The 25,350-nt window shown below is 39.7% G+C and overlaps 1 protein-coding gene across 2 annotated transcripts in view; it reads right to left on the reverse strand.

Moving 5' to 3' along the window:
* Nucleotides 1-25,350, reverse strand: part of ZHX3 (zinc fingers and homeoboxes 3) — a 129,990-nt gene that overhangs the window by 58,986 nt on the left and 45,654 nt on the right. For both annotated transcript variants that reach the window (XM_088026774.1, XM_028121979.2), the window contains exon 2: nucleotides 7,822-7,938. The gene's annotated coding sequence lies outside the window, so the exon portion shown is untranslated. The remainder of the gene's footprint in view (nucleotides 1-7,821; nucleotides 7,939-25,350) is intronic.

Below are 25,350 nucleotides of genomic sequence, written 5' to 3' on the forward strand. Positions count from 1 at the left end.
AAAAAAAGAATATTTATCAGTTATTTTGTTGAATGTCTCTGATTTGGGTTTGCCTGATGTTTTCCCGATTACACTGAGGTTATGCATTTTTTTTAAGTTTTTAATTCCAGTTAACACAGTGTTATATTAGTTTCAGGTGTACAAGATAGTAATTTGACACTTCCATACAACACCCTTTGCTCATCATGACAAGTGCACTGCTTAATTCCCCTCACCTATTTCACCCATCCCCCGAGGTTATGCATTTTTGACAAAAATACGACAGAAATGATGTTGTGTTCTCCTTTGTGCATCATACCAGAGGGTTCATGATAGCAACATGTCTTATTACTGGTGATTACTGGTGATTGACCTTGATCATTTGGTTAAGGTGGTTTCTCGGCTACAAAGTTACTACCTTTTCTTTCTTTTATAGTTAATAAACATTTTGAGAGTTTGAAATGATGCAAATTCTGTCTTAAGGGACTGTCTCCCTCATTCACAAGTCTGCTCACTTTCCTTAAAAACTCTAAGAGATTAGTTCATATGATTTCACTTTATTATTTCTGTCATGCAAACACTTAGCTATTACTCTTTTGTTTGTTCAAGGAGTTATATTTTTCTTCTGCTTATAAAAATAGCACGCTGTCATTGTAAAAAAAAAATCATCATGGAGAGCTCATAACCGTACTTTTAGAGATTGGTACTCGTTATGGACTACATGTTTGTGTCCACCCCAAAATTCATGTTGAAACTCTAACTCCCAATGTCATTACATGGGAGGGCCTTGGGAGGTGATTAGGTCATGACAGTGGGGCTCTCCTGAATAGGATTAGTGCCCTCACAGACGGGACCTCTAAGAGCTCTTTCTCCTCCCCACCATATGAGGATATAACAAGAAAAAGGCCACCTGCAACCCAAAAGAGGGCTCTCACCAGAACCTGACCATGCTGGTACCTGATCTCAACTTCCGCCCGTGCGAACTGTGAGGAATAAATTCCTGTTGTTTATAAGCCACCGAGTCTGTGGTATTTTGTTATAGCAGCCTGAACTAACACAGCATTATAGTTTGACATATATATATACACATATATATATATGTATGTATGTGTGTATATATATATATTCCAGTGAACCTTTTCTCCTCTTTTAATACCAATGAAGTTAGATGCCATGGACTAAAATCCCAACCCCACCACAGACCCCAGGCAAGTCACTTACTTTTGTGTGCTGGTTGGCCAGCATGTTATTTGCAGATGGGGTAAGCAAAATTAAATAACAGTTTTTTTGGAAGAACTATTCAGTAAGGCAGAAATAAAAATTTTATAGCCTGTATTTAAGTGAAAGCAATCCAACACTGCCATGGGGAGGGTGGGGTCACACAGTGGACGTCTGCAACTCCAGATGCCACATCGGGACCAAGGTTAAAGTTGTCCATTGCTGAATTCCTTAAAAACTTGGGGGAATGCTACCTGGCTCCCAGAATTTACCTGTTTCTAGTTTTTCAAGTAAGGCTCCAATAGTCTATAAATTTATCACTTTTTTGTGTGGTCCGAATGACAATCAGGAAAAGGTCATCTCTCCTATCTTCCCCCAGGACAACAGCAGCAGTAATAACAAGAGCAGCTAACAAGCATAGAGCACACGACATGCAGTGGACACTGTTCCTCCTGAGCACTTCAGAAGCTCTAGCTCATTTACTCCTCATCACAATCCTTGGCAGTAGGTATTATTATTATTGCCTCCAGTTATAGGTGAAGAAACTAAGGCATAAAAAGGCTAAGTAACTCCCAAGGTCACTCAGCTAGCTAGTAGCTGGTAGAGCCAGGATTTGAACCCAGGCAAACCTAGTTCCAGAGCACATGCTCTTAGCACTAGGCTCTCCTGTTGTCAAAAGAGTACAAGAACACATTATCATTCAGAAGAGAGGCACACACCATGAATTAGAGTTCTGGACAAAGCTGAATTGAACAAAAGACTCAAATGACAGAAGAAAACCACTTCCAGATACGGAGAGACCTCAGAGAAGAAACCAGGAGAAATTCCCAGGATCTCACATAATTAGTGATCAAAGAGGGTCACTAAAGACACAGCCTGGAAATATCTGAAAGCAATGTGCAGAAGGAAAGAGAAAAAAAGAACTCCAAGAAAACAAGTTAAACAAGCAGATTATGTGAAAGGGAATCCAGCAGAGTTTTGACTCTTTTTTTTTTTTTTTTTGGTAGCAGAAGCCCAGAAAAAAGGCAATGTAAGATATAAGACCCAAAGAAAAAAAAAGATGAGCAAATCAAAACACTTCAAGCTGTCATCTGTAAACAAACAAAAATGATGCCACCCCACAGACCAGGTGTCCTGTCACTCCTCTGCCACTGAGCCATCTCCAAAAACTGTACTCAACAGCCACCTGCATCTCCTTAGCACCTCCTGACTCCAGTGTGAGCCGACTTAGGAACTCTGTGGGAACTGGGCATGCTCACATTACTACCTGTTGTCTAATTGAGAAAACCAGTGGCTTGGCTTCTTCTTATCCTACTGGACCTCTAGGTAGCCATTGCTGGCCACTGCCCCTCATAGGAAATCACCTCTTCCACATGGCTCTTTTCTACTTCTCCCCCACCTCTTCCTCTAGCATTAATTTGGCATTTTGGTCTAGTTTGCAATCCCATTTACTAGCTTAGTAATGATGCCTTGGAGTCTTAGTTTTCTGGCCCACAAAGTAGAGTAGCAATAATTTCCCTACACAGGCTACAGAGAAGATAAAGGAAGCCATCTGAAAAAGCTCTTGTCACCCTATGTGGGACATGTACTACAGTGCTTAGTACATCTCAATTTCCTGCACATACAGAACCGGTCTTTGCCCAGAGACATCCTAAGCCCTTTTTATTTTCTGTCTACATGTTCTACCTGTGGGTTTACATCTATTCTCATGACTCTGACATCCTTGGAGCAAGCATTTCCCACCCCTTTATCTCCAGGCCTCACATCCTACCCCTGACTTTTTGACCCATGTTTCCAACTGCCCCTAGATATGTTTCCCTAGCTCTCTTCAGGAGTTCTTAAATTCAACAAATCCTACAATAAACTCTTCTTTGTCTCTCTCCAAATGAATCTCTGCAATCCCCTCGGGACCCTTTACCCCACTCTGTAAGTTGGCCAATATTTCCACCATCTGTTATCACCTTCCCTAAAACAAACCAACAAACCCCTCACAGTCATCCTCTCATTCTCAATCTCACCTGAGTCAGATACTAGCATTTTTAGACACTGCTTCAAAACACCTCATGTTCTCTTCTCCATCACCACTGCTGCCACCTTGTTCAGTTCTCATCACCTCTTACCTGCATGACTGCCAGAGCTGCTTAACTGACTTCCTGCAGTCCATGCTTCACACCATAGCCAGAGTTATCTTCCTAAAAACAAACTTGAGCATGGTAATCTCCTGCTTTAAAGCCTCTGTGACACAGCCCACAGGATCCAAATGGAAACTTGTTGGTCAAGCACTTGAGGTGCTTCACAATGTGGCCCAACATCCCTTTGTTCAGCCTCTCTCCAGCCAGGCTTTGAAAAACTTGGGCAATGAACTTGGGCACCTTCAGTCCCTACCCCTTTTGCTTTATCCTCTATCTCACAAAGCTCTACTGGTACAGTAGCAGCAGCTCCCAGGACGCCTTCACTGACTCACCAAACCTGACTCTGACTCCCTCCCTCCCTCCCCCCTTCCCTCCCTCCATGTCTCCAGGACACCTGACACATCACATCTTTTGCCATTGTTAGTTTGCATGGGGGCCACCTCCTCATCCAGAAAGGGGACCTTGAAGGCAGGGTCAGAACCACCTTTATCTTCGTTTATCTCCTGCACCTACCTCAGCTTCCATCCAGCTCAGAGTGACACCTCAGTGATCGTTAATTAACTGAATTCAGGAATAGCAAAATACTTATGAGTACCAGGCTGAACCCCAGAAGAATGAGTACACCTCACAGAACAAATGTAAAATGTGAAAGGAAAAAATAAGGGGGTAGATAAGGAATAGGGAGAGGGGGTGCCAAAACAGGGAGAAACAGAGTTTCCTTATATGGAAGGAAAGGAAAGTTCCTGCTTTTGCTTTGATGATAGTAAATAAATATAGAAACAAATGTTATTTCTGGCACTAAGAAAACTCAAAAGATTGTTCACCTTTAAAATCTGTTTAAAAGTTAAAAGGAAAGAAAAAACATTTCCCCAAAACAAAGGTGTAACAGAAAAGACACAACTAAGAAATATAAAAATCAAGAAGTTATGTATAGAAAATATAACAAATGCAACAGCAACCATGAATTAAAGAGGATAAATTTAGACATAAGTCATAGAATCTTCAGGATTAGTTTAACAGAAGACAAAACCCAACAATATTCTGCTTGAAAAAGATAAGCTCTGAAATGACATTAATGAAGTTAGAAAATGTTACAAAATCACCACACAAGGTATCTATGGACAATGAAAAGAACAGAGGACAAACATTGCTTTGAGTATTGTCAAGAAACAAAAATAAAAACTAAGCACACAACTAATAACATTGAAAAACAACCAAAAAAACCTAGAGAAACTTTTTTTTTTTTTTTTAAGAAAGGAGTTAGTTATTTTGAAAGCAAAAACCAAAACACTTTGGAAGGAACCTTAAGAAACAGACGGGAGTTGCTGCTTAGGAGAAGGAATTGCCTGCCTGTGGAACAGGAGTAGGAAACTGCTTTTTCACTGCCTCTTTTCTTACTTTAAAAGTTTTATATTTCTATTAAAAGTTTCCGTGAAGAGACTAAAAGTGATACTATGGTAAATTTAATTTTTTAAAAAAGAAATGCAGGAAGTTGGAACAACCAGACATAAAGAAAGGCAATAAAGTTGTAGGGGAGTGGATTGTGTTTATTAAATTTGGAGGGGCACCTGAGTGGCTCAGTCAGTTAAGCATCTGACCCTTGATCTCAGGGTCTTGGGTTCAAGCTCCATGTTGGGCTCCACACAGGGCACGGTGCCTACTTAAAAAAAAAAAAAAAAACCTAAATAAATGGATTTTCTATTAAAAATGTAAAATTCTAGGGGCGCCATTTGCAACAACATAGATTGATCTAGAAGGGTATGCTGCTAAGTGAAAGAAGTTAGAGAAAGACCAATACCATATGATTTCACTCATACATGCAATTTAAGAAACAAAACAAATGGACTAAGAAAAAGAGAAACAAAAAAACAGACTCTTAACTATAAAGAACAAACAGATGGTTACCAAAGGGGAGGTGGGTGAGGGGGATGGGTAAAATAGGTGATGGGGAGTAAGAGCACACTTATCATGATGATCACTGAGTAACATATAGAATTGTTGAATCACTGTAGCATACACCTGAAACTAATACAACACTGTATGTTAATTATACTGGAATTTAAAAAAATTATTAAAAAATAAAAAATAAAATTCTGATGCTATGCCTCATCCTAGACAAATTGTCTCAGAATCCCTGGGGGTGTGACCAGGCATTAGTATTTTATAAAGCTTCTGAGAGGATTCTAGTGTGCAGCCAAGTAGAGATATCACCGGCACATGCTTATATGTTTAATTATCTAAATATCTAAAAAATACAATGCAAAAAGTGTAACCGTTTGAGATGTTAGCAAATGGAAAGACAAACATTGCTGTAAGGGAATGGGAGTTCAACCTGAAAGGGGATATAATTAGCTACTGTGCAAATGTCTCCAATACACTGCAATTCAGGCAAAGAAGCAGGCAGTTGCCTAAGTTATTGGAGGGGGACATGACCCACGCCACAACGAAATAATGGCAGCAAGAGGTAGGTAGTCTCTGCTCAAGTGCTAGTGAGGATAGGAAGCATGTATGAGGATTCAACAGAGACTGAGGTGGAACAGGATTACCTGCATACCTGTATGAGGTTAGATGTGAGATAAATTCCTAGAAATGCAATTGCTGAGTCAAATGTATGTGCCTTTAAAAGTGAAAGGTCAATTTCAAAAGATCTTAAAAGTGAAATAGAAAAAGCATGATGTGTAGAATAAATAAAACATCTTACTTGATAGGTAGGAGTGGATCAGGACAAATGAGCTCAGCTGGAGCGAGACAAGATGGCTCAGTGTTACCAGGTAGTAAGTGCAGAGACTAACATAACAGAGAATTCCTGGTGATTCCAATTTGGCTTTGCCCTTCCTATTAACTTTGTTCCCTCAGCAGAAACCTAAAGGAAAAAGAGGGCAGGAGCCATGTGCCTATCTGAGAGGAAAAGTTTTTTTTTTAAAGATTTTATTTATTTATTTGACAGAGAGAGAGAGAGCATGCGAGCAAACGTGCAAGCATGAGCAGAGGGAGCAGGAGAAGGAGAAGCAGACTCCCCGCTGATCAGAGAGCCCAATGCAGCATGACCTGAGCCGAAGGCAGACGCTTAACTGACTGAGCCACCCAGGCGCCCTGGAAAAGATTTTTTTTTTTTAATTTTATTTATTTCTTTGAGAGAGAGAGAGCAAGTGCCAGCGGTAGGGAGGGGCAGAAGGAGAGGGAGAGAGCGAATGTCAAGCAGACTCCACACAGAGCCCAAAGAGGGGCCTGATCCCACAACCCTGAGAACATGACCTGAACTGAAATCAAGAGATAGACACTTAACCAACTGAGCCACCCAGGTGCCCCCCTGAGAAGAAAAGATCTGAGGCAGGAGCATTTCTGGATCGACTGGGAGAGCAAGGAGACCAGTGTGACTAGAACAGTTGGTGGGAAGGTGAGCACTAGAAAATGGGCATAAAGTTCACTTGTGAATAAGCTTGTCTTATGCCATTTCTAGTTTGGAGGATTCACATACAAGGCCACTAAACAGTTTTTACTCAGTCTACAACTCAAAATTAAAGAATGAGCACGCTGGAAGTTGTCATATATCTAACAGTAGCCCTGTGGCAATTCACCATAAGGCAAGAAGTTCCAGAAGTGACAACAGTAGAAACATATCCATGGACTGTGTGGCCCCAGACTTGTGGAGGAGTGATGTTGCCATGAAGTTGTCAAAGTCAGAATGATGTGCACAGAACTTCCAGCATTATGTACCATCAATGGCTCTGACTCCATTTCTTCCCTTTCCAAAAATTTCAACTCAGCACATGGAAGAAAAGTTCTTAACTTTATAGTGAAAAATAATGCAATAGATTTCCTTTGTTTAAAAAGTTTTAACAACAGCAGCAACAACAACAGAACCCCAAAGTCTAAGCACAAGCTGAGTGGCTTTATAACAGAATAAATTGAGTTCACAACTCAATAAATAAATAAACGACCCCCAAAAAAACCTTAAGTAGGGCACATCTACTTCAGCAAGTGAAGGCTAGGTCTATTCACATTGATTATTTGCCAATCTGCTTTGTCTTTAGTATCACATTTAGCATTGAAAAACATTTCCTATTCCAGAGGGCAGCCTGAGCATATGACTTGGAAAACTGGTATTCAAATTAGTATTCTAGTTTTTTTTTCAAGTCAGTCATTTAATAAAATGAAAGTTTAAGTCTCGCACTCACACTAAAAGTTGGCCTCAGACTAAACCGTTACATTACAGAGACACGATACACAACTCAACTTTTGTAATACCCAGCAGTCAGCCTAAGATATAACAAGTTCTCACCTAAATTGTATAGTCAGTGCAGATTTTTAGATTAACAAAAAGAAGAATCATTTGATCAAAGAGCTCAGAAATAAAAATGGAGGGAGGAGAAAATAAAGAATGTTTAACAACAATGCAAAGACTAAATATAGCTCTGAAGACTTAGGTATTAAAAAGTCTGATAACCGATATGGCAAGAAACTTGTTAAAATTCAGAAGCATACTATTTACCCAGGAAACATGCTTCTTCCTCCCTTCATTGGTCTCTCCAGTTTCTCCCTTCATTTCTTGCAGCCTTGTATGCATCTTGAAAGGTCCACGTGTTGCTTCTGCAGCTGCAGTTCAGTCCTGAGAAAGAAGGAACATACCATTACTTTATGAGAAGAGATAAAGTACTTTCTAGGAAGTGGAGTTATCCAAGCTCATCAATCTCCTTTCCTAATTCATTTCCACCACAACTATACACAAACAGAAAAACCAAGGCTGGGGGCGGAGAGGAAGGAGAGTAAAAGGGGTTGTACAAATACAAACTAGCAATTTGAAACTATAAAAATGCTAGGAGAAACTGAAAAAAATATAAATGGAAATAAGGCAAACTCAATTCTCTCTGATAATAGATCAGAACAAGAGGATTCATAAAATATGTAATTTTATATGATTCATAAAATCAGTGATTTTAACTCTTTCCACTAGTGAGTTTCCCTGTCCCTCTTCTAGCTAAGTTTGAGATGGCTTAACAGAGATAAGAAAATTAACCAACGTGTGGCCTTATAACTCCAAGAATGCACACCATTAAAAATGTGCTGTTTTCGAGTATGGAGGTTCCTTAAACAGTTGAAAATAGAGCTACCATACGATCCAGCAATTGCACTACTGGGTATTTACCACAAAGATACAAATGTAGGGACCCGAAGGGGTACGTGCAACCCAATGTTTATAGCAGCAATGGCCACAATAGCCAAACTGTGGAAAGAGCCAAGATGTCCATCGACAGATGAATGGATAAAGAAGAGGTGGTATATATACACAATGGAATATTATGCAGCCATCAAAAGGAATGAGATCTTGCCATTTGCAACGACGTGGCTGGAACTGGAGGGTGTTATGCTGAGTGAAATAAGTCAATCAGAGAAAGACATGTATCATATGACCTCACTGATATGAGGAATTCTTAATCTCAGGAAACAAACTTGAGTGTTGCTGGAGTGGTGGGGGGTGGGAGGGATGGGGTGGCTGGGTGATAGACAGTGGGGAGGGTATGTGCTATGGTGAGCGCTGTGAATTGTGCAAGACTGTTGAATCACAGATCTGTACTTCTGAAACAAATAATGCAACATATGTTAAGAAAAAAAGAAAAAGAAGAAGATAGCAGGAGGGGAAGAATGAAGGGGAGTAAGTCGGACGGGGAGATGAATCATGAGAGACAATGGACTCTGAAAAACAAACTGAGGGTTCTAGAGGGGAGGAGGGTAGGGGGATGGGTTAGCCTGGTGATGGGTATTAAAGAGGGCACATTCTGCATGGAGCACTGGGTGTTATGCACAAACAATGAATCAGGGAACACTACATCAAAAACTAATGATGTAATATACGGTGATTAACATAACAATAAAAAAATTTTTTTTAAATGTGCTGTTTTCTGATGCTCTTCCATTCAAAGCCCTGGGCCTTTCCTGGCATGGATTCTAGTGGTACAAAAAATGGTCCAGACTGTGAGTTCCAGGCCAAGGAACCATGTTATCACCATCCCTGTCTTGACCCTTACCCCAATGTCATCCCACTCTGCCCAGTGCCAACGATGAGCACACAGTAACTCTCAGTGAATGCATGAGACAGTAACTATGTGTCTTCAACAAACCACTAGAGAAGCTTCATGCAATCTTAAAATTTCTCGGGAAACAGCTGAAAAACTACGGCTTTTGAGTTCTTTCTTTCCCAAAGCCTTCTCTTTGGTTAAGATGCTCATTAGCAGTAGAGTGGCCCTAAAGTGAGTATACCAGAGGCTCTCAGAACTTCGGATAGAACAGTGCATTGGCACACAAGAGAGGGTCAGAACTAGAAGCGTCTGTGATTGTAAACAAGTCTGCCCCTCACCAAAGCAGCTCCTACTCATCCTTCACCATTATTATTCCGTCTTTAATGTTCACATCTCGAGCTTTTACTCTGTGTCAGGCACTAAGAGCTTTAACTACATTAACTCATTCAATCTTTATAACACCCATATGTAACAGATTTCATTATACTAATTGCCTGGGTGAGGAAACTAAGGCACAGAAAGGTTAAGCAAATTGTTCAAGGAAATGCATTATGCTGCTGTCAAAGGTGGGGTCCCTGGGCAAAGAGAAACCCACAATAAGCAGCAGCGTCCTCTGCATACCTCACTTTTTTCTACTGCTGTCGTGGGAGAATAGCACCATGTCCAGTTAAATTTGCTTTTGTGGGAAAATTTTCCTAATTAATAATTTATTGAAAAACTTAACTTTGAATTCTCCACAACTTAAAAACTGATCTGATCTCTTCTTATTTTAAAACATTATCCAGTGAACATAACAAAAAGATCTTCCTAATTTTGTGGAAGTCAAAAGCAGTAATTATCATAAGCTGAATACTCATATTTACCCACAACTTCAGCTTATTATATTTATTCCAGATACTTTGCTATGCTTACCAGATCCCTTCTAACTGAAATCATGAAGCCCTTGCTCAAGCAAGGCATTTATTCTTCCACACTCTAGTTCAGTTGAGTGGGACACGATGTTAATGATGCCAAAAGCTGTGGGTTCAATCCACTACAAACCAGTTAGCTTTGTTTGCTTCATGTCTACAAACTCTTAGCCTGGATGGCACATTCTGGATCCTATAAGGAACCAGGTGGGAGTGTGCAAGACAACTAGCATAAAGCCATCTGCTGGAGAAACAAGTCCACAAATAACACAGGGGCAGAACTAGAACTATAGGATAGAAGCACCAATTTCATTATAAAGAAAAACTTCATGATCATTGGCAAAGCACTTCTACATTTTTGAGTTCTTCTCAATGCCAGATATTTTGCCAAAATCTAACCTAAAGTCCTTCATTCAAGAAGTTAGAAAATAAGAAACTAAGATTTTTAGTTTTTGTACAAGCTCTGCTTGATTGATCTGAAAACTGAACTTTCTTACACCTGACACCAATTCCACTGACAATAAAGCATATGTGACGGTTGATGGTTTCAGAAATTGTCACAAAAATCTCTAGCAGTGCAGCACAGCAAACCACTAGAAAAATCTTATTGCAATTGCATGTATATGGCTTAGTCTTTTTATTATTATTATTAATTTGAGAGAGACAGAGATTGCATGAGAGCAGGAGCAGGGGAGAGGGCCAAAGGGAGAGGGAGAAGCAGACTCCCCGCTGAGCAGGGAGCCGGAGCAGGGCTCGATCCCAGGACCCCAGGATCATGACCCAAGCTTAAGGGAGACACTTAACTGACTGAGCCACCCAGATGCTCCTCTTTTAAAATTACTCTTAATTTTCATAAAACCAAAAGCTGTTTCATCTCCAAATAACATAAAGTTATTTTAAACATAGTTTCTTAAGTTAAATGAAGAAACTAACCAACGTTAGTCCGTATCACATTTTAAAACAACCCAGGGCCCATTTTAGGAGTTTTACCAGCTTCTACAAATAAAAAAGGAAAAGCAAAACTATATTTCTTAATTGTTATTTTAGAAGGAAACCCACTTGGGATCAGCTGTCTTCAAGTTTTCCTGCCCACAGCTGGAAAGAACTTTCCCAGTGGACAAATGTTATAAAGTACATGGGTTCCAACAGTCACAAGGTAACCATGACAGCAAAGCCACAGTTATTTATGAGATCATGAAAATGATATGATGTCATTTTTAAAAATTCACATAACATAAAATCAACCATTTTAAAGTGTACAATTCAGGGGCATTTAGTATATTCACAGTATCGTGCAACCATTACCTCTACCTAGTTCCAAAACATTTCAGTCACCCCAAAATGAAACGTTGTACTAAGTAGTCACTGCCACCCCCCTGCTCCAGCCCCTGGCAACCACTACTATGCTTTATGTCCCTATGGATTTACCTATTCTGGGTGTTTCAGACAAATGTAAATCAGGCAAAAGGTGACCTTTTATGCCTGCCTCCTTTTACTTAGCATGATTTTTAAAATTAATTTTTTTAAGATTTTATTTATTTATTTGTCAGAGAGAGAGAGAGCACAAGCAGGGGGAGCAGCAGAGACAGAGGGAGAAGCAGACTCCCCACCGAGCAGGTAGCCTGATGCGGGACTCAATCACAGGACCCTGGGATCATGACCTGAGTCGAAGGCAGATGCTTAACCAACTGAGCCACTCAGGCATCCCTAGCATGATGTTTTGAGGTTCTTCTATATTGTAGCATATATCAGTACTTCATTCCTTTTTTAAGAATGAAAAATATCCCATTGTATGGATATATCACATTTTGTTCATTCATCCACTGACGGACATTTGGGTTGTTTTCACCTTTACCTACTGTAAATAGTGCTACTATGAACATTTGTGTACAAGTATTTGTTTGAATATAGATCTTCAATTACTTGGGTATATATCTAGAAGCAGAATTGCTGGGTCATATCATATAGTAATTCTATATTTAACTTTTTGAGGAATTGCCAAACTGTTGTTCACAATGGCTACATCATTTTCCATTCTCACCAACAAAGCGTGAGGGTTCCAATTTTTCCACATCCTCACCAACACTTCTTTTCTGTTTGTTTGTTTATCATAGCCATCCTTGTAGGCATGGAGTGGTACCTCACTGTGGTTTTTTATTTGCATTTCTCTAATGACCAATGATGCTGAACATCTTTTCATAGGTATGTTGGCCATTTTTATATCTTCTTTGGAGAACTGTCCAATCAAGTCTTTGCCCATATTTTAATTGGGTTGTCTTTTTATTGTTGAGTTGTAAGAGTTTTTAATATATTATAAATACTAGGGCCCTCATCAGATTTGCAAATGTCCCCTCCAATTCCCTAGATTTTCTTGCCACTTTCTTAATAGTGTCCTTTGATGCACAAAAGTTTTAAATTTTGATGGAGTCCAGTTTAGTTTTTTTTTTTTTTTTTTTTTTTGCTGCTTGTGCTTTGGGTGTCCTTTCTAAGAATCCATTACCAAATCCAAGGTTATGAAGATTTACCCTTATGTCTTCTTCTAAGAGTTTTGGCTGTTACAATTAGGTTTTTGATCCATTTTGAGTTACTTGTAGTATATAGTGTGAGGTTGGGATCCAACTTCATTATTTAGCATATCAATGTCCAGTTGTCCCAGCACTATTTGTTGAAGAGACTGTCCTTTCCCCATTGAATGGTCTTGGCACCCTCATCAAATCTCAATTGACTAATAGGGGCGCCTGGGTGGCTCAGATGGTTGGGTGTCTGTCTGCCTTTGGCTCAGGTCATGATCCTGGGGTCATGGGATCCAGCCCCACATTGGGCTCCTGGCTCAGCGGGGAGCCTACTTCTCCCTCTGCCTCTCTCCCTGCTCATGCTTTCTCTCTCTGTATCTCTGTGTCTCAAATGAATAAATAAAATCTTAAAAAAAAAAAACTCAATTGACTATAGATATATGGGTTTATTTATGGACTCTCAGTTCCATTCCATTGATCTGTAGGTCTAGCCTTATGCCAATACCACCCTGTTTTGATTACTATAGCTTTTTTAAAATTTAAAAACTTTAAAGAATGATTCCTCCATTATCTTTCTTTTGTAAGACTGTTTTGACTATTAAGAGTCCCTTGCAGGGGCGCCTGGGTGGCTCAGTTGGTTAAGCAACTGCCTTCGGCACAGGTCATGATCTCAGGGTCCTGAGATCGAGCCCCACATAGGGCTCCTTGCTCAGTTGGGAGCCTGCTTCCCCCTCTCTCTCTACCTGCTATTCCACCTGCTTGTGCTCTCTAGCTCTGTCAAATAAATAAATAAATAAATTTTTAAAAATCCCTTGCAATTCCATCTGAATTTTAGGATCAACTTCTCCATTTCTGCAAAAAGGCTGCCAGGATTTTGGTAGAGATTGCACTGAATCTGTAGATCACTTTGGATAGTACTGCCATCTTTATAATATCAAGTTTTCCAATCCATGAACATGGAATATCTTTCTGTTCTATGATGTAATTTTAACTTATCTTAAAATGTCCTTGATAAGGTAATGTAGTAACTTCCTTCCGTATCTCTATGGTAATCTACTAACACCTGGGAGTAATTCACAAATATGAAGCTTACACTTGCCATGGAAACCCCAATATTCATAACCCAGAGAAGGAGTGTCAGTTATTCAGGGTCTTATTGTTTGCTTTTGCCTACAGAAAAGGCAAGAACTCAAGGATCTCATTTTCCAGGGCGCCTGGGTGGCTCAGTTGGTTAAGCGACTGCCTTCGGCTCAGGTCATGATCCTAGAGTCCCGGGATCGAGGCCAGCATCGGGCTCCCTGCTCAGCAGGGAGTCTGCTTCTCCCTCTGACCCTCTTCCCTCTCGTGCTGTCTCTCACTCTCTCTTTCTCAAATAAATAAATAAAATCTTTAAAAAAAAAAAAAGGATCTCATTTCCCTCATTTAAAATTAATTTTCATCATTTTCAGTTCCTAGTAGAGGAATTTATACACAGGAAACTTGTATGCTCACTGATAAGAATAAGTTGTTTAATAGGCTTCATTAGAATGGTATCATGAACTTTCTTCCATATAGTTCAAATCCCAAAAAAATTGATTATGAAATATTAACTACTTTGCCAAAGAATGTGCTCAAACATACTTGGTTATTTAGAGCTTAAAGACTGGCAGGGGGAGGAGAAAGACTCCAAAGGTCTTTTCTCTAAAATTTTTTTACTAAAGTCTATGACAATACAATTGTTTGAAGTTATAAATGTAACTTGGGCCGGACACAATCTGTTCTTTCCTTTTTTTTTTTTTTTTTAAGATTTTATTTATTTGAGAGAGAGCGCATGAACCAGGGCAAGGGGCAAAGAGAGAGGGAGAAGCAGACCCTCCACTGAGCAGGGAACCTGACGCGGGGCTTGATCCCAGGACCTCAAGATCATGACCCGAGCTGAAGGCAGACGCTTAACCAACTGAGCCACCCAGGCGCCCCTGTTGTTTGTTCTTATTTCAAAATTATAACTGAAGATAACATAGTAACCCAGGAAAAATTACTGTGGCTTTTTCTAAGACTACTAATTTCAAGGAAATTATATATCCCCCACAAGTAAAGGTCATCTTAAGACCAACAGATTATTAGTCTGACAGGCAGTGATCACTTCAGTTCCCATGTTTTGTGTCCACTTTTCAAAGTTTCAATTTACACCTCTCAATTTATGGGTCACCTGGGACTCATGGTCCATGGTGATCCCAATAATATCAAAAAGAGTTTTAAGAATCAAACTGCTTATAAATAACTTCAATCAGAAAATGCCGGGTTTTTTTTTAAATATTTTATTTATTCATTTGAGAGAGCAAGCAAGTGAGCAAGCAAGATAGCACAAGCAGCAGAGGGAAGAAGCAGGCTCACCGCTGAGCAGAAAGCCCAATGCAGGGCTCAATCCCAGGACCCTGGGATCATGACCTGGGCTGAAGGCAGACGCTTAACCACCTGAGCCACCCTGGCGCTCCTTCTATCTAGTTGTTAAATAAACAACCAGCAACCAAATCCTGGGGAAAAGACACCCAATTCCATGCATTTTGTAATCTATAATGAAACCAAAGGCAATAAAAATATCTTCTGGCAAGCGTTCAGGGTCAGTGCCTTGGCAGGGAATGTTAGCTAATGCAAAGTTAGAAAGTCTCATATTTGTTTTGTTTTGTTTTTTAACCAGGAAGTTTAAGTTGAAGAGGGCAAGGAAAAAGGAGGCAAGGGAAAAAAATAGACCTGAACAAGAAATGAGGGACAGAAGATAATCAGATAAGAACAGTGAGGTAGCAGACAGACAAAGTCCAGGGAGGGAGAAAGCCAGCCTAGGGTGTACAGGGAGTGGACTCCTTGCTGGCTGAGCCTGCTGCCAAGTGTCAGAGGACGCTTTCAGCAAAAGCTGGTCAGCATAACATCTGTGATCAACTCACCCTTCATGGCAAGAGTTTTGCCATAAATTCTTCTAGAACATGGCAGGTGGAGGGCGCCCTCTCCTTTGGTTCTGCCACTGCCTAATGAGGGCCCCCACAACATCCCATTCTCTAAGAGTATTTTCAACAAGCTAACTGAATAACTGTACTTCTCCCTCCACATTTCCTCAGCTCTGTTTGCACTCAGTTAACCTGAACTCTGTGTCAAGATTCAGGAGACAGATGGGATAAAGGGGCAATGCCCAAGGAAATGGGACAAAGGCCATATTCCCCTTGGCTGGAGACAGCACAGAGACAAATGAACTCTACAAGGAATGAGATTAGGGGAGGAGGTGCTGTGCCCTATTCTGTCACAGAGATACACATCCTGGACCTCTCAAACCTAGAACTCCCAATTCCTGCTCTTGGGTAATACACTGAATACCTGCATGTATGATGACCACTTGAGTCTTGGGCGGGGGGAGTTCTTCCAGTCATCAGACCATGTGCCCCCAAGAGGTCATGGGCTTTTTATATAGTTCATATTGGAAGAGCAGTCACAGGCTGCAGAGCAAGCGCTTCAGGTCCCCGGAGCCCCGATGGGCACTTGGGCAACACTTGCTGCAGGGCCAGCTGGGGTGAGGACGCACCCCACCCCACTCTCGGTGTGCTCAATGCTCAGCATTCCGCGTAACCTCAAACAGCTGCTGTGATTTGGTCTCAATGTGGTAGTGGCTCTCTTGTCCCTGACTGGGTGCCCTGAGCTCTTTCACTGCTTATTTTTGTCTTTTTTTTTTTTTCTTTCTGTAAAAGGAGCTTTCAGTTAATCTGCAGGCCTGCCATTCTGTTCCCAGGACCTGAACTCCTGAGGCATCTGCCTTGGACTTGTCTGGCCGCTTTAGTTTTGTTCTCTGCTCTCTTTGTGGTGGTCTTAGTTACAAGCTCCTAGAAACAAGCCCTTAACTGCAGGGCAAATGCCTGATCTGCAAGCACCTCTAGACAGGAAAAGAGAAGCAGGGATTTATAAGACAGCTACAAACTAACCATCCCTGATTTTTAAACTAGCCCAAGCCTGGACACATCCTATATGTCTGTCAACATGAACATGGATAAACAAATTGTGGGATTCATACAATAGAATACTATTTAGCAATTAAAAAGAAAAACTCCATTGCACAATATGGATGAATCTCAAAATCATGTTAAGCAAAAGAATCTAGACATAAAAGAATATATTATATGATTCTATTTATATGGAGTTCTAGAAAAAGTGTAATTAATCTATGGTGGTAAAAATCAGAATAAAGATTACCTCTGGACGGTGAAAACCGACAAGAAGGGAGCGTGAGGGAACTCTTCTGTAGTGACAAAAAGGATCTACATATTGACTGGGGTGGTATTTACATGGGTATAAAACATTTGTCAAAATTGTGGACTATACATTTAAAATCTGCACATTTTGCTGTATGTCAATTATATCTAAATTTTTAGAAATAAAAAACTACAAAGTCTTCATAAAAAATGGCAAAAAGACAGTTTTCCATTATGTTGCACTTATGTGACTGACCATAATAAAATATTTGAAGGACTCAAATATACTTTAGACAAAACAAAGATAAATCTCTTTAAAGTAGTATAGAGGGACGCTTGGGTTGCTCAGTAGATTAAGCATCTGCCTTCAGCTCAGGCCATAATCCCAGGGCCCTGGGATTGAGTCCCACATCGGGCTCCTTGCAGGGAGCCTGCTTGTGCGTCCTCTCTCTCTCTCTCTCTGACAAATAAATAAAATCTTTTTTAAAAACTTAAAAAGTAGTATAGAAATTTATATCATCATATATAATTCTTAAGACTGAATTATATAAATGTTCCCTCAAATTTCCCTTACTCTAACATCCAAGTTAAATATTTTAAGCATGTGTTAAGAGCATTAAGTATGGTGTAGAGAATGGAAAGACTAATTTGATATTTTTTAATGTGTGAAAAAATTTCCCGATTATAAGAAAAACACACATTCAATATAGGAAAACTGGAAAATACAGAAGAATAGGGGCAGAAAACTCACATAATCCAAATCATAAGTATAAAGGAGAAAAAGGAAAGGCATCTGAAAAATATCAACTACCCAGAAATAAGCCCTGTCAACATTTTGATACACATACAATTTTAACCAAATTGGGATCATGGTGTATATATTCTTACTTTTTTTCCACTTAAATATATGGAACAGGCATTTTCACTGAGCATTCTTCCCATTTTTTATTAGTACTAAGGTTAAATATTTTCATGTGAGCATTGGCCATTCTTATTTCTCTGTGAGACAACTTGGCAATTTAAAAAATATTTTTTTCTTATTATAATATACTTATTGTAAAAATTTGTAAAATACAAAAGAATATAAGAATATAGGGGGGAAAGTCACATAATCCAAGCTGTAAAAACAATTACTGTTCATATTTACTTCTCTTTGCACGTATGTTTTTTTTTTTAAAGATTTCATTTGTTTTTTCAACAGAGAGAGAGAGAGAGACAGCGAGAGAGGGAACACAAGCAGGGAGAGTGGGTGAGGGAGAAGCAGGCTTCCCGCTGAGCAGGGAGCCAGATGTGGGACTCGATCCCAGGACCCTGGGATCATGACCTGAGCCGAAGGCAGACGCTTAACGACTGAGCCACCCAGGTGCCCATGCACGTATGTTCTTCTTACAGAATTGATATTCTGGACAAATCTGTTTCAGAGTATATCTTTTTTTCATTTAGCATCTTTAAAAACCACATAAAAATTTTCCCTATGTCATTAAAGTCTAAATATTTTTGTTAGCTTCATTTTGTTCATAGAATTTTACTAGCTGCATAGATGTACGTAATTTAACAACTGTTCAGTGTCAGGCACTTGAACATGTTCTTTGTGGTTTTGTTTTTATTTACTTTATAATGTGGAGATAAACATCTCTGTATATAAATTAGTGTCTTAACCCATGATTATTTTCCTGGGTTAGACTGCATTTAAATCCCTGGGTCAAAAAGTATGAACTTTTTTTTTTTTTAAGTAGGCTCCACGCTGTCCTTGAACTCACGACCCTGAGATCAAGACCTGAGCTGAGATAGAGAGTGGACGCTTAACCCAAAAGTATGAACATTTTTAAGGCCCATATTGCCAAACTGCATTGAGAATTATATCAATTTGCATTCCACAAACAGTATATAAGAATGTTTGTACTCCCACACCCTTGCTGGCATTAAATTCTCTCTTTCTCTGTCTCTTACACATACACTCCCACACCTCATAAGCTCCCCACCACACCTCCCACCATAACTACCACCCCAACACACCTTGCTAATTTGATAAGCGAAAATGGTATCTTACGACTTTAAATGCATTTTTCACTAATGGAATGAAGTCGTTTTTCATTTAGTTAAACCACTATAGCTCTCCACCTCTGAAGAGTCTGCTTAATCCTTTGTATATGTGACACTTTTCAGAGGCAACCAAAAAGGGTTTGGGGACTTCTGGTTCATGACAAATAATGGAGCATTAGAACGTACTTCTCCCCTTCCTTAAAATGACAAATATAAAAGACTATGTAATTATTTATTATAACAGTAAGAATATATGTTATAAAAATATAAGAGGAAGAGTAAGTCCCCAGCAGCACAGGATAAACTGGAAAGATGCCATGAGAAGAACAGTGAGAAATTCTGCTCCCCACACCCCAAGCCACCAGAACTGAATGGTGACAAGTGCTAACCACTAAAGGAACCTTCAACTTGAATCAAACAAAAGACTTCCAAAAATGTCAGTGCACCCAAGAGAACCATGGGGGGAAAACAAACCCAAATTCAGAGACAGTGGAAGCTGGGCAATATCCCAGCCACTGAGCAGGGTTCCTGGACTCTGAGTTTAATCCCACAAGAACAATTCCCACCTATGCTGAGGGAATCTGCTACCGTTGCTATTCTGATCACACAACCAGGGTTCTCAACTAAAGCTGCACAACAGAATCATCTGGGGAGCTTTTAAAAAATACCAATTGAGGGGCACCTGGGTGGCTCAGTCGGTTAAGCATCTGACTTTGGCTCAGGTCATGATCTCAGGGTCCTGAGATGGAGCCCCGCATCACATCGGGCTCCCAGGTCAGCAGGGAGTCTGCTTGTCTCTCTTCCTCTGCCCCTCCCTCTGCTTGTGCACACGCTCTCGCTCTCTCTCTCTCTCAAATAAATCTTTTAAAAAGTGCCATTGACACGCACATGGCCAAAAGGTTTGTGTAAAGATACTCATTATCAATAATTATTGGGGAAGGCAAACCAAAACGACAATGAGATATCACCTCACATCTGTTACAACGGTTATTATCAAAAAGGCAAGAAATAATGAGTGTTGGTGATGTGGAGAAAAGGGAACCCTGTGTACTACAGGTAGGAATGTAATTTGGTGTAACCACTATGGAAATAGTATGGAGGCTCCTCAAAAAATTAAAAATAGAACTACCATATAATCCAGCATTTGCAGTTCTGTGTATTTATCTGAACAAAATGAAAACACTGACTAACAGGTATCTTTCTAGATACCTGCCCGGCCATGTTCACTGCAGCATTATTCACAATAGCCAAGATATGGGAACAACTTCAGTGTTCACCAATGGATGAATGGATAAAGAAAATTTAGTGTATATATACACAATGGAATATATTTCAACCATACAAAAGAATGAAATCCTGCCATTTGAAACAACATACATGGACTTTGAAGGCACTTTGCTAAGTGAAATAACTGAGAGAGGAAAAGATACTTAGATGTGACAGGAATCCCATTTATATATGGAATCTTTAAAAAAAAAAAAAAAAGCTCATAGATACAGAGAACAGACTGGTGGTTGCCAGAGGCAGGGGGTGGGGGGCAGGAGGGGTAAAGGATGGGTGATGTGGGTGTAAAATGAAATGGGGGAGAAGCTGAAAGAGAAGGCACAAAGTGACTGCAGAAGTCTTGGGTGATGTTGGCCTGCATTAGGGTACTGGTACTGGAGACGGGCTTTCTATGTTGTAGGTAGGATCAGCAGGCCTTCGGGTAGAGTGGGCATGAAGGACGGAGTTGTAAGGATGACTCCCAGATTTAGGACTTTAACAAATAAGTTCTTGAAGGTACCATTTTACCAAGATGAGGAAGACTAGAGATCAGCAAGTTGTCAAAAAATACGAAATGCCCTTTCGGTGCTTTTCCTCTGGAGTAATTTTTCATTTAAATTCTAAATCCTATGATAAGCTGCAAACACCAAGGGCAATCACATAATTTCGCTCTCATCTTCCCTACCGAGTAGCAATCTTCCTCAAGTACATATTTTTATGCATATTTATTTAACACTGTAGGATCAATGCCTCAGAGGTCAGTAGACACAAGTAGGCTCTCCATGCTTCTAATGAGGTCCACCTCTACATGACAGCCGAACATCACCTCTAGAAACCTAGGTCCATTATACTCAGTAAAACTGGGGAAACAAGAAACCTAATAAAATGTATAGTGTCTTTTGACTACTTTTCACAAGATAATTATTTTGATCAACCCTTAACTGGTATGTAATAACACTCAAAATTCAGTGCCTCACCAAAGATACTTCACAACTCTTTAGATGTCCCATCTTTGTGTGTATGTGATTTTCTAATATCTTGGAAATGAGATCTCCCCTCAACCTGCATCTGTCCAACTGTGCTTCCCGAAGTCCATAACATAGAGCTTCAGCTATCCACTAACTATGCAGTTGAAGGACTTCCTATTAAAGATGGCCCACCACTAAGGGCAAAGGCAAGTACATTCCCTGGGGAGGCCATCATGGAATATTACTCTATCTTATCTATGGTCTCAGTGAATCAAAAACATAAGCAATTGCATTCTCCAATCTCCAAGATAAACTCTGTTCAGAACATAGCTTCTCTAGGAACAGTGTACAGAAAGTCATAGAAAAAGGTCTTAGGTGGGAAAAGGGTAAGGAAAGAGGTAAAAGGACAAACTTTACCCTCTATACTTGCATATATTTTGGCTGTTACGTGTGTGTGTGTGTATGCGCATGCTTGTGTATTACTTACATAATTCTAAAAAGAAAAAAGGAGAAAGATTACCTAAAACCTCCACTTCTCAAACCTTTGTAATAGAAAATAGTTTCTCCAAAGTAATGAGAAATCTGTACTTGCTTCATGTTATAATTACTGAGTAATTATAAATATATAATAATAAGTAATGCTTATTACATAATTACTTTAAAAGGATTACAGTTGTTGATTAAATAAATGAATTCTAAAATATTTATTTGGTACTTAAAAGGCACCAAGCACAGTGCCATCCTAGACTATCTCCTGCTCTCAGACCACTCACTTCCCTTGCCCACCTCCTCTGCTCCAACTGCTTCAAATCCTGCCCTGCCAAAAATCCCAGCCAGCTTCCTCTCAAGCATAGAGCCGGCTGCCTACCAGATATCTGCTCTTGGATGGCCCTCTGTCTCCCAAGCTCAACACGTCCCAAACCCGAATCATCATCTCCTTCAGAGCTGATCCGTTTCCTTTATTTCATGTTTGACTGCAACTTTAAAGACACTCATTCATGAACCTGAAATCTCCATAATGGTAGTGACTTTTTGCTCAGTGCTATCATTGCTTTTGCCTAGAACAGTGACTGACACACAAGAGACAATAAATATTTGTTGTACAAATAAATGGTTAAAATTGTATGCTATAATGTTAATCATAAACTTAGAAAACTAAAAAGATCTTGGGATGTTTCCCTAGCCAATGCCAAAGTTTACCAAAAAGGTGATACACTGGAGGTCCATAGGCAGAAACTGGACATGTTACAGCTGGCCAGAATGTTACCTGGAAAAAATAAAACCGGCCAATCAACCTGTACTTACAGAGAGGGCCCAGAAGTTTCCCACAGGTAACTAGCACTCCTATCTTATAACAGACAAATTCCTACTTTATATTAAATGCCTTTGACCCCTAGTCTATCTTCATCACCAGAGGTGTTGGGCATAGGCTGAGGGCATTTTTGCACTATAAGGGTGACTATCCTAAATTATCCTTAAAGCCCCTTTAAATTTCAGGACTCTATAATTGTATTTAACTATATGTACTTAGTAATTATTTAACATGAAGGTGTTAAATTGAATAGATACAAATATTGGAAAGTTGTAAGAAGAAATCATTTTTTAGACATGCTAAATAGTGGAACCTAACAAATATTCCTGAATATATGACCATTTTCAATCATCACCAGGCCACTGGTGAATAACTTAGTTTCAATTGTGTTGTTTAATTTAACTGTGCTTCCGATTTCAAGTTCATGAGTGAGTGGCTCCAAAGTCACAGTCAAACAGACAGGAAATAAAGGAGCTCCTTGTTTTATTTCAAATTTGAATTTAAAGGGCTGCTTACATCATTGCACTGTTACAGATCAGAGTGTCTTTCAGTACGTATCATTTTATTGATGAAGAAGACATCTGTCTTCCTTTGGGTAACATATCAAGGATGAGATTTTGTTGTACCAATAAAAGTATTGGATATACCTACAAAACATCCAAAATTTTGCATTTTCCTTTTAGCAGTTTTAAAAATGTTATTTAGTCGTCATATTGTTGACATGATCCAGGGTACCGGTGAAAGCTTTTTGTCCCCTAAATTGCAAATCCCATAGGGAAATGACCCTGTCTTACTTGTTCACTGCTATTTTTCGGGGCCTAGCAGTATGTCTGACAAATGCTAGGTGGTCAATAACAGTCTGTTGAACAAATAATGAAATTTCATTATGTAAATATTCACCTCTATCCTCTAATTGTAATGTTAGCAAAAAGACACACCTATAGACTAAAAACTAGTAATAAAAATTCCAAACACATTTTGAGCAAAGGCAACATTTGAACAAGTAAGAGGGTTTCAAGACGACCCGTATGAAAGAAAAGTTCTCATATGTTTGACAAAGTTCTGTTATGGTTGTTGGAAAATCTGCTAAATCTGTACTCACAACTTTGAATGTTATTTAGCTACTAGAACTCCAAAGCCTTCCTTTAAAAAGACTGTTAAGTCTAAAAAGAGATAGAGGATAAAAACAGTTTGCTTTGTTGAATGCCGATTATGTGCCAGGTACTGTGCTTGGCACCTTACATGCTTATTTCAGCTAATCCTCACACACACACCCTATGAAACAGATGTTTGTTATCTCCATGTTACTGATAAGAAATCAGACACAAAGAGGCAAAGGGACCTGCCTTAGGTCACACAGTGGCAAGGCAGGGGTTTCAACCCAGAGTATTATTGTTGTCGTTGTTGTTGTTGTTAAGATTTATTTCTTCATTTGAGAGAGAGTGCGCACACACGCTTGTGGGCACATACACGTGAACAGGGGGAGGGGCTGAGGGAAAGGGAGAGAGAGAATCTCAAGCAGACTCCCCACTGAGTGCACAGCCAGATACAGGGCTCCATCCCACGACCCTGAGATCATGACCTGAGCTGAAATCAACAGTCGGATGGTTAACCGACTGAGCCACCCAGGCACCCCCAACCCAGAGTACTGCTCTTAACCACCCGGCTATGCTGACAAAGCCAAGTTTCTCCTCCAATCATAAAATTGCCAGGGCAGCTGTGAGGTCCAAATGAGCATGTGGAAAAGTGGTTATAGGCACTCAGAAAATATTAATTACCATCTCCTTTCCTATGTCTCCTCTCCCCCTTTTTTCATCTAGAGGCTTCCCAACCTGACTCCTTAGACAATGCTCCCTAAGTTGTAATAAAGATAAGCAGTGACATAATTTGCCTCCTCCCTGCCTACAAGTTTGGGGATCATTAGGATATTTTAAAGAATTTGTGGTATTGTTTGATGCAAGCCACCAAAAAGGAATTAAACATATTACTCATAATTGGGAAAGTTAAATACACTGCCTCAGATCACACAGTTAGTAAGAGGTAGAACTGAGATTTGAACCCAGGCTTTTTTTTTTCCCTCCATATAGTGCTCCTTCCACTACCAAAAGGGGAGCCACATAACCACAAGGTGGGTTACCTACAAGAAAAAGGGAAGATCAGAGAATAAAATTAACATTAAAATTTAAGAATATGTGGAAATGGATGAGAAATTCTGCCAGAGAAAGGCAAAACTAGAATACAAATGACTTTACACAAGGAGGGTTATGGCAGCATCTATAAGTAGGTGTTATACTAAACCAAGTTAGTACAGGTTTGGAAAGTCTGGCTGAATCAATTTTTAAATTTTCTTCTCTTCTGGGATGCCTGGGTGGCTTAGCCGTTTAAGTGTCTGCCTTTGGCTCAGATCACGATCCCAGAGTCCTGGGATTGTGTTCCGCACTGGGCTCTTTGCACTGCAGGGAGCCTGCTTCTCCCTCTGCCTGCCACTCCCCCTGCCTGTGCTCTTTCTCTCTGACAAATAAATAAAATCTTAAAATATTTTCTCTTCTAACCAAAGATACAATAATTATGAGAGAAAGAACTACATTTTTCTTTTTTAATAACTTAGCGAGCACAGAGCATAAGTACCACATGAAAGCTGTGGTTATATAAAAACAGTAAGAGATTTAGAATATATGTTTTAAACAATTTTTATATGGACCATCAATTAAAATATAAAGCATGAGTCTTAAAAGACAATTCTGAGCAATCAGTAAATTTTTAATATATTGAGTATTAGATGATAT

The sequence above is a fragment of the Eumetopias jubatus genome, unplaced genomic scaffold (assembly GCF_037043125.1).
Source record: "Eumetopias jubatus isolate StellerSeaLion01/CBP00866 unplaced genomic scaffold, mEumJub1_p1.0 scaffold_9, whole genome shotgun sequence".
NCBI lineage: Eukaryota > Metazoa > Chordata > Mammalia > Carnivora > Otariidae > Eumetopias > Eumetopias jubatus.